The following is a 13,120-nucleotide window of genomic DNA, read 5'->3' as shown; positions in this document are numbered from 1 at the left end:
CAAAGAAAGGGGAAATATTGCACTGGGGTGGTTGACTCTCCACTCTGTTTCCTGATACAACATTCAGCAGCGCCTACCTAAAATCAAACCTGATTCAAGCTATCTGGATTCAGCTATCTACGGCATTAGCTCAAGGGAGCACATTCTATATACCATTTTACTTTTCTACAGAAAAATACATATAATTCACCACCAGCTAGTATTTATATCCTGTCATCCTTTCTATTTCTTCTTTTGCACCGAAGTGGTTTGTTTTTTTGTTTCCATTCTCATCCTCAGAGACAAAAGTATATTCATTCAAAAGCATATCCTTGCGTAATTTCAAAGCGATATAAAAGTGCCATTTTATCAGATAATGGACTTAGGGCCTTTGGCCAGATGTACTCATCAACAAATATGAAAATAGTCATTGCTTCTTCAAATCTTGTTTATAAGTTATTTTTACATTTACTTAGAGCTTAGATTTATTATGGGAATTTTTTTTTATCTGGAAGGTACTTATGAGATTATTTGGCCAAACCCTTTATTTTACCAATGAGGAAATTAAGGTCTAAAGATATGTGGTAATTATCCCAGGTTCCTATAGTTAGAAGAGATGTGAGACCAGAGAGATTTCTGTACACACCGTGCTTATGAGCCTGCCACTACTCCCATGTAAGTAAAAGCCAACTCTAATTTCCTTTTCCTTAAAATAGATATGATCAGTTCTGCTAGAGTGATTGTTTTAAAAACACAAATTTGTCCCATTGCAAATGACATATGAAGGAACAATTTGGGCGTAACACAAATTTCATGTTTGCTTATATATGATTTAATCCACGAGACGTACTAGTTGACCAAAGAAATAAACACCTGGCTAAACTGACCCACATAGGAATACACAGAATGCATACATTTCAAACATCTTCCGATTTCCTCAGTCCACCATGTATCTTATGAGCCATGTCCATAGGTGGTAGATGGAATAGGTCTCCAAAAGTACCATGTCTGAATCCCTGAAGTTTGTGAATATATTATGTTACATGATGAAAAGGACTTTGCAGATGTACTGGAGGCTACTAATCACTGACCTGAGGTAAGAAGGATTATCCTCGATTATCTAGGTGGAGCTAATCTAATTCCATGAGCCCTAAAAGCAGAGAAGTTTCCCTGGCTAGAGCCAGATATGAAGCAGAAAAATGAGTCAGAGACATCCCAAGCATTGGGAGGGTTTGACACATGCAAGGACTAGAGAGACCCCTCTAGTGGCTGAGGGCTTCAGCTTACAGCCACCAAGGGAACGGGAACCTCAACCTATATTCCTCAGGAATGAAATTCTGCAGCAATTGGATGAACTTGGAAGTGGATTCTTCTCCAAAGCCTCCGAAAGGAACATGGCCTCACTAACACCTTGATTTTGAAACCAGCTAAGTCTGTGCCCAGACCTCTAACTCATGGAAACTGCCAAATCTGTGGTAATTTTTATGGTTGCAAGGGAAAACTAATACACCTCTCCACATCTGGCGTTACAATTTTCCATCCGATTTCAGATAACTTTCCTTATAGCATTTTACAATAGCTCACAAATTGCAACCTTTCAGATATCCACTTCTACAAGCAAACTTCAGGTCTTTTTCAAGGAAAAATGTCATATTTACTGATTATTTATGTATTTCTTAATCACTTAACACATGTAACCATTTTTAGCAGGTTCTTATCTTTTTGTGGGTGTCACTGATGTTTTTGAGTTTTGTACCTCAAACCCCATTTTATTCTAAAAGCATTGTGGTTTTTTGGACAATTTTGCAAAGCAAGGAGATTGTTAGGAATGCATATACGTGTGTGTGTGTGTGTATATATGTGTGTATATATATATATATATATATATATATATATATATATATATACACACATATATACACACACAGTGGGATTTTATATATATATGGAGAGGAAAAAAATTTTCCCTCTATCCATCTTAAGTTCATTGGCTTGGGTACTGTAAATTAGACTAACAAAAGACAGATTAGCAAGTGAAAAAAACCCACAGGATTTGAATAACATATGCATCACACATATACATGAGAATACTCAATGATGAGTAACTCAAAGGGCTTGGTGAGAACTTGGGCTTATAGAGCATCTTAGCAAAGAACAATCCTTTTGTAGAGAAGTGGCAAGACAAAGGAAAGGAACTTTGAGCAGCTAGAAGGAGCAAATTGTAGGAAGGCAAATAAAGGGGGAACTAATAGTAGAAAAGGACTAGTTTTAGCAAGGCTTGTTTGTAGGTTCCTCTGGTGTCATCTGCATGCTGATAAGGGTCTAGAGTAGTCTCTTCCTGGTGGAGATGGGACGGGGATAGCTTTACAAATTTCTGTCCTGCTTTTAAGCAAATAGGGGGAGGGCAGAGAGCTTTTCTTGTATCTGCTTCTTTTCAGTTGCTTTCAGCTCACAATAATCCTTACGCTAAGGTGGCATATTTTAGGGTGACAAATTCTCCTACCCTTCAGGTTCTTCTAGCTTCTGGGAAATAGGTCTATTGGCTTTAATCTAATGTTATACAGAACTAATTTCAGGATACAGAGTCTCTTGACATGTAAAGAGCTTTGTCGATGCTTGTCCTTTGAAGTGACATACTTTTATACTCCATGTCTCCTTGAAAATGCCCACTTAACCTTCAGATATCTGCTAAGATAGTATATCTCAGGAGAAGCTGTATTTCATCCTACAAGTAAGTGTTAGGTTACTTCTGTGGGCGTCTATGATACCCTATGCTATCCATATAATGACTTAGTCACATTTCAGTTGTCCTTTTGATTTCCTATATCCCTGAAGGATTATAAGCTTTAAGGAGGAGGATAACACATCTGTTTTATTTTTCCATATTTGTATATAAACCCTCTAGCTTACTGCTTAACACATAACAGATATGTGATCGATACATGTTAAATAAAAATTGAATACATGGTTGAAAATACAAACAATAGACCAATGCCGTGTTTGTTCCTATATTGTCACAACATGGATAGCTGAGCAGATAGACTAATGTTTCTCTTAAATTACTGGAACCATTTGTGCCAAAGTCCTTTTAATGCAGATTTTAGATTATTTCCTCAAATATGTACATCTAACTTGAGTAACATCCATGTGGGACTTTGACCTACAGTGTGGAGCAAAATAATCATTGAGAGATAGAACATATAATTGGAAATGTTCCTTATCTCTTTAGGTCAGAATTCAAGTATACTGTTTTCTGAAGCTTTATAATTGCTAAGCATTGTGTAGAGAAAAAATTAGTTCCTTAATTTGGTTTAGGAGTTCCTCTAAGGTGGCTATGACGATAATGAGGCAGACCTCAATTTATGAGCAATCTAGGCAGGATTGCTTACTCAACCTGCAAATTACTTGCAAAATATATGAAATGTTTAGAGCTCAAGTTGAAAATACGGTATTAAAAATGTTTCTGGGGTCACATTAAAAATGACTGAGTGGTTTTAAAAATCTGTTGGCCTGGTGGTTTGTTGCAGGAGAGAAAAGTCAGATAAACTGTTTGGTGTTTTGCAAGTAGTTTTTCAAGTCCAAGTGACCACAGGCTAGAAGCTAGAGGAAAATGTAGCACATTGTGAAAGATCGAATAGTCCAAGCTTTCTACTCCCATAGTATATTTCAACAGTATTCTCAAAAGATGTCTGTGGGAGTTAATCCTATTTGTATTAATTCTATCTTCAGTGGGTCAGGAATGACAACTCTTCTGCAGTCAACAGTGAGAATGAAAGAGGGTCAACAGAAGAAAGGACCCTTCTCCTTAGAAGATTTATAATCTATTAGAGACAGAACAAGAGCCTAAGGATCATAGCAGCCAAGAAATGACCAGGCATGGCTAAAAGCTAACCCATGTGGCAAGATTCAAGCGATCTCAGATTTGAGAGAAGAGAACCAGAACACGGAGGACTGGAATACTCAGAAAGAACACTCTGCTGAGAGATCTCTTTGCTCAGATAAAAAACATGAAGCCAATGGTTTGTGACTTGGGCACCTGTTCACTGAGAACCCAAGTGAGCCAGTTAGCTTACTTTGCATACACCAAACAACCGGCAGCTCGTAAAAACTTTCAGGCTTTACTGACCTTGATTAGAATTCAGGCTAGAACCAAGGAAAGAAAAGTGGGGTTTCTGCTTTCCAACTCCCTGTTGTACTCATTTTCTCTAGATCCTGGCTGTGGGCAAAGTTCTGCTTAATCACGGAGTACAGGAAATAAATGCAACCTTGTAGGTATGTAATAGCCACAACCATAAAAGAGGGCAAACACACTTATACCTGCAAGTCAATAGAGTTGCACAGATGGTACAAGAGAACCTTTCTATAGGTCTTGAGCCAGACCTCATTACTCTCTGCTTCATATAATGGCCCAGTGCAGTAACTGTGGACCATCACACTGCACAGATGGAAGAGAGAGTTAGAGGGCTATTGAACATGTGAATTTTCCCAGTGTGTCACAATTACAGAAACATCTGTGCTAAATATTTTCAAGCTGATCCACTATAAAAATTGGCAATGTTCAATAGCACTCGATGTCTTCCCTTTCCCTAGTGGGAAAGCTGTCTAATGATTGCATTTGGGACTACAGCATAAGGCATGTACCTATGCTGATTGCTTGATGTTTAAAGGGGCCTCATTTGCATTATGCTGTTTGCAATGTGCTTTCTTTATTCCTCAGCCTTTCTTTTTCACTTGCAAATATAAACTGAAAGGGAAATCAAACTGTTGGCTGCATTTGTCATTGAAGTGTTTCCCAGGGCTCAGTTAATGGAACGGCCTGGGCAGGGGCAAGGAAAAGGGGAGAGCAGTAAAGTCTCTTGACAGTAATTGTAGACTGTGTTGCCTGTTAATTCTGATTATATTAAAATGGATGATTGGCTGCCTCATCATTTGCTCACAAACGTGCTACTTCATCCTAGGAATCTACTAATCAAAGCAAAGTTCACAGCATTTTTTGCCTATATGAATTCTACCTTCAAGAAGATGGCAATCTTAGTCAGTGCCCTGCAAACTTTAAAGTGCATATGAATTGCCTGGGATTCTTGTAGGATGAAGTTTCTGATTCAGTAAATCTGGGAAGGGACCCAAGATGCTGCATTTCTAACCAGCTCCTACATGGTACACATGCTGTTGGTTTAAAGACCACATTTTACACGACAAGGTTTTAGACTCTGAGAATGCAGGATGAAAATAGTAGATGCATTATTTGCTCTTTTCACTGATCAGGAATTTCAAATGTTCCTAGTAAATACGTTAAACAAAAAACAAGATAAAAATTATCTGGGATTCCCATCGTGCTATAATGTCAATTTTCAATGTGTTGCAAATTTCCATTTACTCATCAAACATCATTTTACATACATGTATTGTGCACCTACTAAATGTTACCCTTCTTTGGAACTCAAAGTCAGTTGAAGAAGACAGATATGTAAGGAAATCATTGCAGTACATCTGGAAAGGGCAATAAAGAGTAGCAACAAGGAAAGGACAGGGGATGAATTTGGGAATCAAAGAGAATTGGCCACCCCATGTACAGAGTATGTGACTCTGTACTAGTTAATTACTCTAAGACTAAGTTTCTCCATCAGTAAAATAGACATAATAACCTTATTCTTAGAGTAATTGTGTTGAAAATACATGGCATGGTACTTACCGCATCATAATTATGTACTAAAAATTAGCCTGCTTCCCTTGTTTAGTATATGAAAACAAAACAAACTAAACAAAGCAAAAAAACTACCAGTAGTGCAAAGATGACAGTTGCTATAAAAATAAATGACTTCATCTCTAAGGAACTTACAATTTAATGGAACAGATAAAAAGAAGAGCACAGGTGACTATTAAGGTGTTATGCAAGGTAGAATGTGATAAATTCTATAAAATAAATTTTAAGGAAGTGCTATGGAAATAAAGTGAATTGACTTTTGTGGGATTTAAGTTGCAACAGAAAGGGTGGGTAGGCTCACAGAAGGCTATGGGAGAAAAAAGAGCATTTCCTTTAGAGAGGATGACAAAAAAAAAAAAAGACTGGAAAGCACTTGTGGAAAATGTTTTAGCTGGAAGGTAAGCTTTGTTGAATGGAAGTAGTAGGAGGTGAGGATGTAGAGGGAATGTGCGATAGAGCTTGGGAGTTGGAAATGTATTGCATGGGCTGTGGGAACTTGGTGAGACTCATTTAGAACAAAGTAGATTTAATACATGTGTTAAATTTGGCAGCATTGTGTCTAACAAAGAGTCAAAAGGAGAGACTCTGGAAGAGAAGTAAGTTAAGAAACAATGGCACTTGTTGAGGTTGGAGAAGGGGAAAGGCCAGTTGCAGTAGAATTGAAAAGGAAGACAGCAGGTGTAAGGGAGCGAGGTCAAGGGCAGGATCTGGGGACTTATTGGAATGTAAAAAGTTGGACAAAACTTCAATTTTCCTGAGAGGTGACTAGGAGTACAGTTGTATGATTTTTAAGATATAATAAAGTTAGGAGAATGGATGGTCATTGATAACAGCAATGAAATGCCCAGTGTAATTGCAGAACTAGAGCTTAACATGGATAAGCTGAAGTTCAAACCAGATCAAAAGAAGACCTAAGACATTTCCTTAGGGAAGATATCCATGTGTATATAGGTAACTGTGGAGATAGGGCAGCTGAATGAAAGAAAAGATACCAGTGATGAGACAAGAGATAAGAGAAACACTCACAGGTGGGAGAATATTAGGAAAGCATACAGTAAGTGAAAGCAGGTAAGCAGAAGATTTAAGAGTTAGTGATGGGTAGAGGTAGTGACAGATCCGGAATTAAGCCAACCATTTAGTTGATAGGACAAAACAAGGGGACTGTTTTAAGGCTGTATGTGCATAGCATGGAGTTGTTGCTTAGAAGCTATATGTATTCAAGGTGGCTTCGGTAGCTGTTAAGGATTTCAAAGGGTGTACAGTAAGTCCCCAACACACGAACCTTCAAGTTGCAAACTTTCAAAGATGTGAATGTGGAGCTTACTAATGAAGACCTGATGGAATTAGAGGTCCAGAGTAAGGATGAAAAGAGGCAAGAGGAAGAAGAAGTAACTGAAGAACTGAAGAGATTCACAATGTAGGAAACGGCAAGGGGATTTTTTTTATTCGAGGAGGCACTGTTAGTTTTTGAGGCACAGGACTCCAACGTAGAATAGTACATGAAGGTTGCAGCAGCCGTTCAGAATGCAATCCAGGGCTGCCATGTCATCTATGACGAGAAAAAAAGAGCTACTACCCAGACATCACTGGATCGTTTTTTCAAGGGGGTAGATAGAATTGAACCCAGCAAAGAATCAGAACCTGTGCCATCAACATCAGGCGTGAGTGAAATTGCAGCTTGCCCTCTGTCTCCTATTGCTGACAATCCTTCAGCTCTACCATCTCCCACCTCCTCTCCCTCCTCCAGTCAGTAACTCTTCTTGCCTGTTCACTCGACGCCAGCCCCTGTATGCCAGCTGTTGCGCTGTACTACTGTACTTTTCAAGGTACTGTACTGTAAGATTAGAAACGTTTTCTTTATTTTTTGTGTTTGTGTTTGTTTTTTATGTATTATTTGTGTGAAAAGTATTGTAAACCTATTACAGTATAGTACTATATAGCCAATTGTGTTAGTTGGATACCTAGGCCAACTTTGTTGGATTTATGAGCACACTCTCGGAATGGAACTCATTAGTATATAGGGGACTTACTGTATTCTTATCTCCCAAACTGCTATTTGCACTCACTGTGCTCTTTAGAGAGAGGAGATATTCATGTCTTTGGATATTATGAAGCATCTTTATTTTTTTGAGTAATATAATTTACTTGGATATTGTTCCTAAAGTTACCTTGCCTTAGTTTTAAATTTATTTATCTTAGATATTTGTGTTTCTAAATAGAGAAAATACAATAGAGAAAATATACTATGCTTAGTTATCACTCCATGGTGAATATTCTCTCTCTCTCTCTCATTCTCTCTCTCAGTCCCTCTCCCTCTCCCTCTTTCTCTCTCTTCCTCTCTTGTCATTAAGGATAGGATACTATTTAAAAAGAAGAAAACTGTACAACAGAAAACTGTATAAAATTCTATTCTGACACCATAAATAAATCCTATTTTAATATAAAAACAAATGTTCAATATAGTTATATCATGGTTCATTGAATAATGTCATACCACTTACTTATTAAAGAAAGATTTACATAATTTGAAGAATAGTAGCCAGTTAGAAAGCACTTTTTATGCAAGTCATATACAATGCTACCTATTTTCAAATCTAATCTCACTTACTATTGCAACAACTTAGAGAAGCAAATACTTTCAACCCCATTTTACAATGGAGAAAATAAAGTATCACCAAGCTTGAGTAGCACAGCTATTAACTTGGAGAGCCAGGACTCAAATGAACTCTGTCTCATGCCACAGCCCTAATTCTTTTCACTATATTGACATGTGGTGGGTTGGGTGGGGGGCAAGGGGGGAGAATCTCTTCCTCTCCCTAGCTGAGGTTCCTAAACTGGGACCCTGTAAATTGGACTGACAAAAGACAGATTAGCAAGAGAAAAGCACACACATTTATTTAGCCTTCATAAGGAAATGAAAATGTGAAGCATGGTTAAACCTGAATGTTTTTATACTAGGTTTGAGGCAGAGTGTAAAAAATGTGAGAGGAATGAACTAAAGGTAGTGATCTGGGGGAAACTTGGCAAAGCCTATTTTTTTCCAGATTCTTCTAGGATTCTATTCCATCTTCAGAGATAAGGATGCTCTTTCCCTCTGGGTACGGGGAGAGCACCTCTTACACCAGGGTCTTTTGACTTATTTCAGGGGAGATGGGGTTGGTCAGAGAGTCTGTCTAGCACTTGCCATTTTCCTTCAACATCAAATATTCAATACAGGGTAGCATAATATGGCACCTGAAACCCATAAGAAACATAGGCCTTCCATTTTATAGCAACCAATATAGAAGAGTTCTGTGCCCTACTGATGGCTCCGAAAGGGACGAGTTGAGTTACTGCCACTGACAGACAACACAGATCTATATACTGGATAGACCAGAATGCAAATTCTAAAACACTTCTCTCTGAAAATAAAGATGATAATGAGAAGCACCGAATGCAGAGAGATTTAATGACAAACTTTCAGCTAGATCCCTGAAGGCATAAGTACTACAAGGTAGGCAAAAAATATCCTTGTTCTAGAACAATTACAAACATTAAAATGAAATCTTAAACCAACAATTAGAAAGAACCTCACAAAAGGTTACCTTTTTTTTTAAAAGACTTTCCAATGAGCAGAAAATGTTTTGATCCAATGAACTGTATGGGAGCAAGGCTAATTTTATTCATTATACTTTTGGTTTAAAATATCCACACTCACTATGTAATTTTATACATATTAAGAAGACACATATGTCAATAATATCTCAATAAAGTTGGCAAGCAAATAAATAAATAAGTACAGTGTGTCTAAATATAGAGTTCTCAGTTCAAGTCTAATCTTGAGAAAATGTATGTAAAATAATTTTTAAACTATAAACTCTGTACAGATAAAAAATTTAGCATGACTATTTTAGTGTTCTCCGTGGCATGTCCCCATTATTATCAGCCCTGCATATTTCAGAAGTTGAAAATTAATATGAAGAACTGGTTCCATAAATACCGGGAATTGGTAAAAGTGAAAAGATGAGTATTGAAATCAGAGAAAAGCTACAATCAGAATTTAAGAACTTAGAGGGAAATTATAGCTTTATAGTTTTTTCTGTAGTGGAGGTATCAAAGAGAACTAAAGCTGTATGTTAGTTGAAGTTTTTTGTTTATTTTTTCAGTAAAAAATACAGATTTTATTTAGGAAGTATTGCAGTAAGGGGAAAGAGACCTTAGTATAGAACTGGGCTCCATTCCAAATACAACAAAGCAGGGGGTTTATAGCCAAGAAGCAAGTTGGAGGATCAGTGGATGGAAAATTATTAAGAGGAGACATCAGGGGTAGGGAGAATTCTTGCTAAACTGACCTAAAAGGATTCTTGCTGAAGGCAGACAAGTCAGACAACATCTGACGGACGGAGGGGTGGTATGAAGAGTTTGATTAGACATCTGACGTGATCAGATATTGAGGGTGAAGGAGGTTCTCTAAACTGCTTAGGAGAATTCTTGCTAAAACTGGGTGATGAGAGGATGGACATGGAAGTCCAAGGTCTAGGCCTAGTAAAGAAAAGGGAACAGAGGAGCCTTACCATAGTTTGGTCAAGGAGAGAGTCTTTGTCAGAGGTGGAGAATATTGATATTGAGCAGCTCAAGGAAACTTGACTCTAGCTGGTAGGGAAAGTCAGCAATGTGTTTAAGGGTGTAAACAGATGACAAGGAACAGGTTAGAAAGAACAGTGAACACCAACTCAATCAGATGGATAGACAGACTTTGTTTAAGAGACAAATAAAAGATAGTATTAAGAATTCAGTTTGAAATCACAGCAAGATCCTTTTTGACCCACCTCCTAGAGAAATGGAAATAAAAACAAAAATAAACAAATGGGACTTAATGAAACTCAAAAGTTTTTGCACAGCAAAGGAAACCATAAATAAGATTAAAAGACAACCCTCAGAATGGGAGAAAATATTTGCAAATGAAGCAACTGACAAAGGATTAATCTCCAAAATTTACAAGCAGCTCATGCAGCTCAATATCAAAAAATCAAACAACCCACTCCAAAAATGGGCAGAAGACCTAAATAGACATTTCTCCAAAGAAGATATACAGATTGCCAACAAACACATGAAAGGATGCTCAGCATCACTAATCATTAGAGAAATGCAAATCAAAAGTACACTGAGGTATCACCTCACACCAGTCAGAATGGGCATCATCAAAAACTCTACAAACAATAAATGCTGGAGAGGATGTGGAGAAAAGGGAACCCTCTTGCACTGTTGGTGGGAATGTAAATTGATACAGCCACTATGGAGAACAGTATGGAGGTTCCTTAGAAAACTAAAAGTAGAACTACCATATGACCCAGCAATCCCACTACTGGGCATATACCCTGAGAAAACTATAATTCAAAAAGTGTCATGTACCACAATGTTCATTGCAGCTCTATTTACAATAGCCAGGACCTGGAAGCAACCTAAGTGTCCATCAACAGATGAATGGATAAAGAGGATGTGGCACATATATACAATGGAATATTACTCAGCCATAAAAAGAAACGAAATTGAGTTATTTGTAGTGAGGTGGACGGGCCTAGAGTCTGTCATACAGAGTGAAGTCAGAAAGAGAAAAATAAATACTGTATGCTAACACATATATATGGAATCTTAAAAAAAAAAATGGTTCTGAAGAACCTAGGGGCAGGGCTGGAATAAAGATGCAGACATAGAGAATGCACTTGAGGACAAGGGGAGGGGGAAGGGTAAGCTGGGACGAAGTGAGAGAGTGGCGTGGACATATATACACTACCAAATGTAAAATAGATAGCTAGTGGGAAGCAGCCGCATAGCACAGGGAGATCAGCTCAGTGCTTTGTGACCACCTAGAGGGATGGGATAGGGAAGGTGGGAGGGAGGAGATATGGGGATATATGTATATGTATAGCTGATTCACTTTGTTATAAAGCAGAAACTAACACACCATTGTAAAGCAATTATACTCCAATAAAGATGTTAAAAAAAAAAAAGGAATTCAGTTTGAAAGTATGACTGATTTTATTCTTTTAATTAAAAAAATATTATTTTATATTGGAGTATAGTTGATTAACAATGTCGTGTCAGTTTCAGGTACACAGCAAAGTGATTCAGTTATACATATACATGTGTCTATTTTTCAAATTTTTTTCCCATTTAGGTTATTACAGAATACTGAGCAGAGCAAAGACTAATTTTAAAAAGAACAGGTTTCTAATAGTCTTTAAATCCACCTCATTGGAAGGCAATAAGGAACTATGGTAAAATTTAGGTTTTAGAATCGGAGAGATCTGTTTTCTAATCACTGGTGCATCACTTACTTAGTGAATCTCAATGTCACACACACTGAGCTCCCATTTTTCTCAGTTAGAAATTGCTAGAAGAAATGTGCTCAGCATGTTACCAGGCACAATGTACCTGTCACATAGTGTGTGCTCAGTAAAGTAAATTCCTTTCGTCTCCTCCAAATCCAACATTTTTTTTCTTACTGTAAGTTTATTCTCACACACATTTTCTGTTTTCCGGCTTAAGATTAATACATTCCATATAATAAAAATAGGTAATATCCACCTTACCTTTAAATTTCCTAGAACTAATTTGAGAAGTGAACTACAATTTTAAAGCTCACGCCAAGTGCATTTTCCATTTCAAGTCAGTTTTGTCAAGTAGATTGCTGGTTATAGGTTGTACTTTATCATCCAAAATTTTGCATACCCTCTCTTTCTTCCATGTTTTCATAAGCCTCCAAAGAGTTCTATGCCCTACTTTGCAAATAGTCACAAAAAACCCCCCATATATTTACTAAGTATCTACCATGTAGAAGGAACTGTCATTGACACAACTCAAGACTCAAAACTAAATAAGAACAAGCCTTTGCCACAAGGAACAGCCTTGCATTGCTCAACTCTGTAAGGGAGAAAGAGAAGTCTTATCTCCTCCACCTTTGTATGAATGTTTCCAGAGTAACTCAATCAGTAGATGTATAAAAAAACCAACTTCCCACGGAAGGAAAATCAAAATAGAGTTGGTTTTGCTAAAAGAGCTTTCTAAAAGGGAGCTGGGAGGCCATTGAGGAAGCAGGATGTAGGCATGCCTCAACCTGGCTGGAATCTGAAATTTGACCACTTCTTGTCTGAACACAGATATTCAGAACATCTACACAATGTTCCAGAAACTCAAGGTACTTATAGAACCCTTACCCTAAATAACTCATGGCAGACTATCCCTTAAGGACAAATATTTCCTTTATGCATCAGAGCCAACAGTAATTTTTGAAAGAAAAGTTTAACAACCTGTGGCTCTTAACTTCATAAGCCCCTGACTCTTTCTCTTCCTTGGAACACTCTTGGTTTTACCCAAATCTGTGTCTCCCGAATTGCAATTCCTAAGACCCCAAATAATAAAGCTCTTTACCGTTTACAGCCTTGATACTGATTATTG

This window comes from Eschrichtius robustus, chromosome 14 (assembly GCF_028021215.1).
Source record: "Eschrichtius robustus isolate mEscRob2 chromosome 14, mEscRob2.pri, whole genome shotgun sequence".
NCBI lineage: Eukaryota > Metazoa > Chordata > Mammalia > Artiodactyla > Eschrichtiidae > Eschrichtius > Eschrichtius robustus.
Note: the sequence above shows the minus strand (reverse complement) of the source record.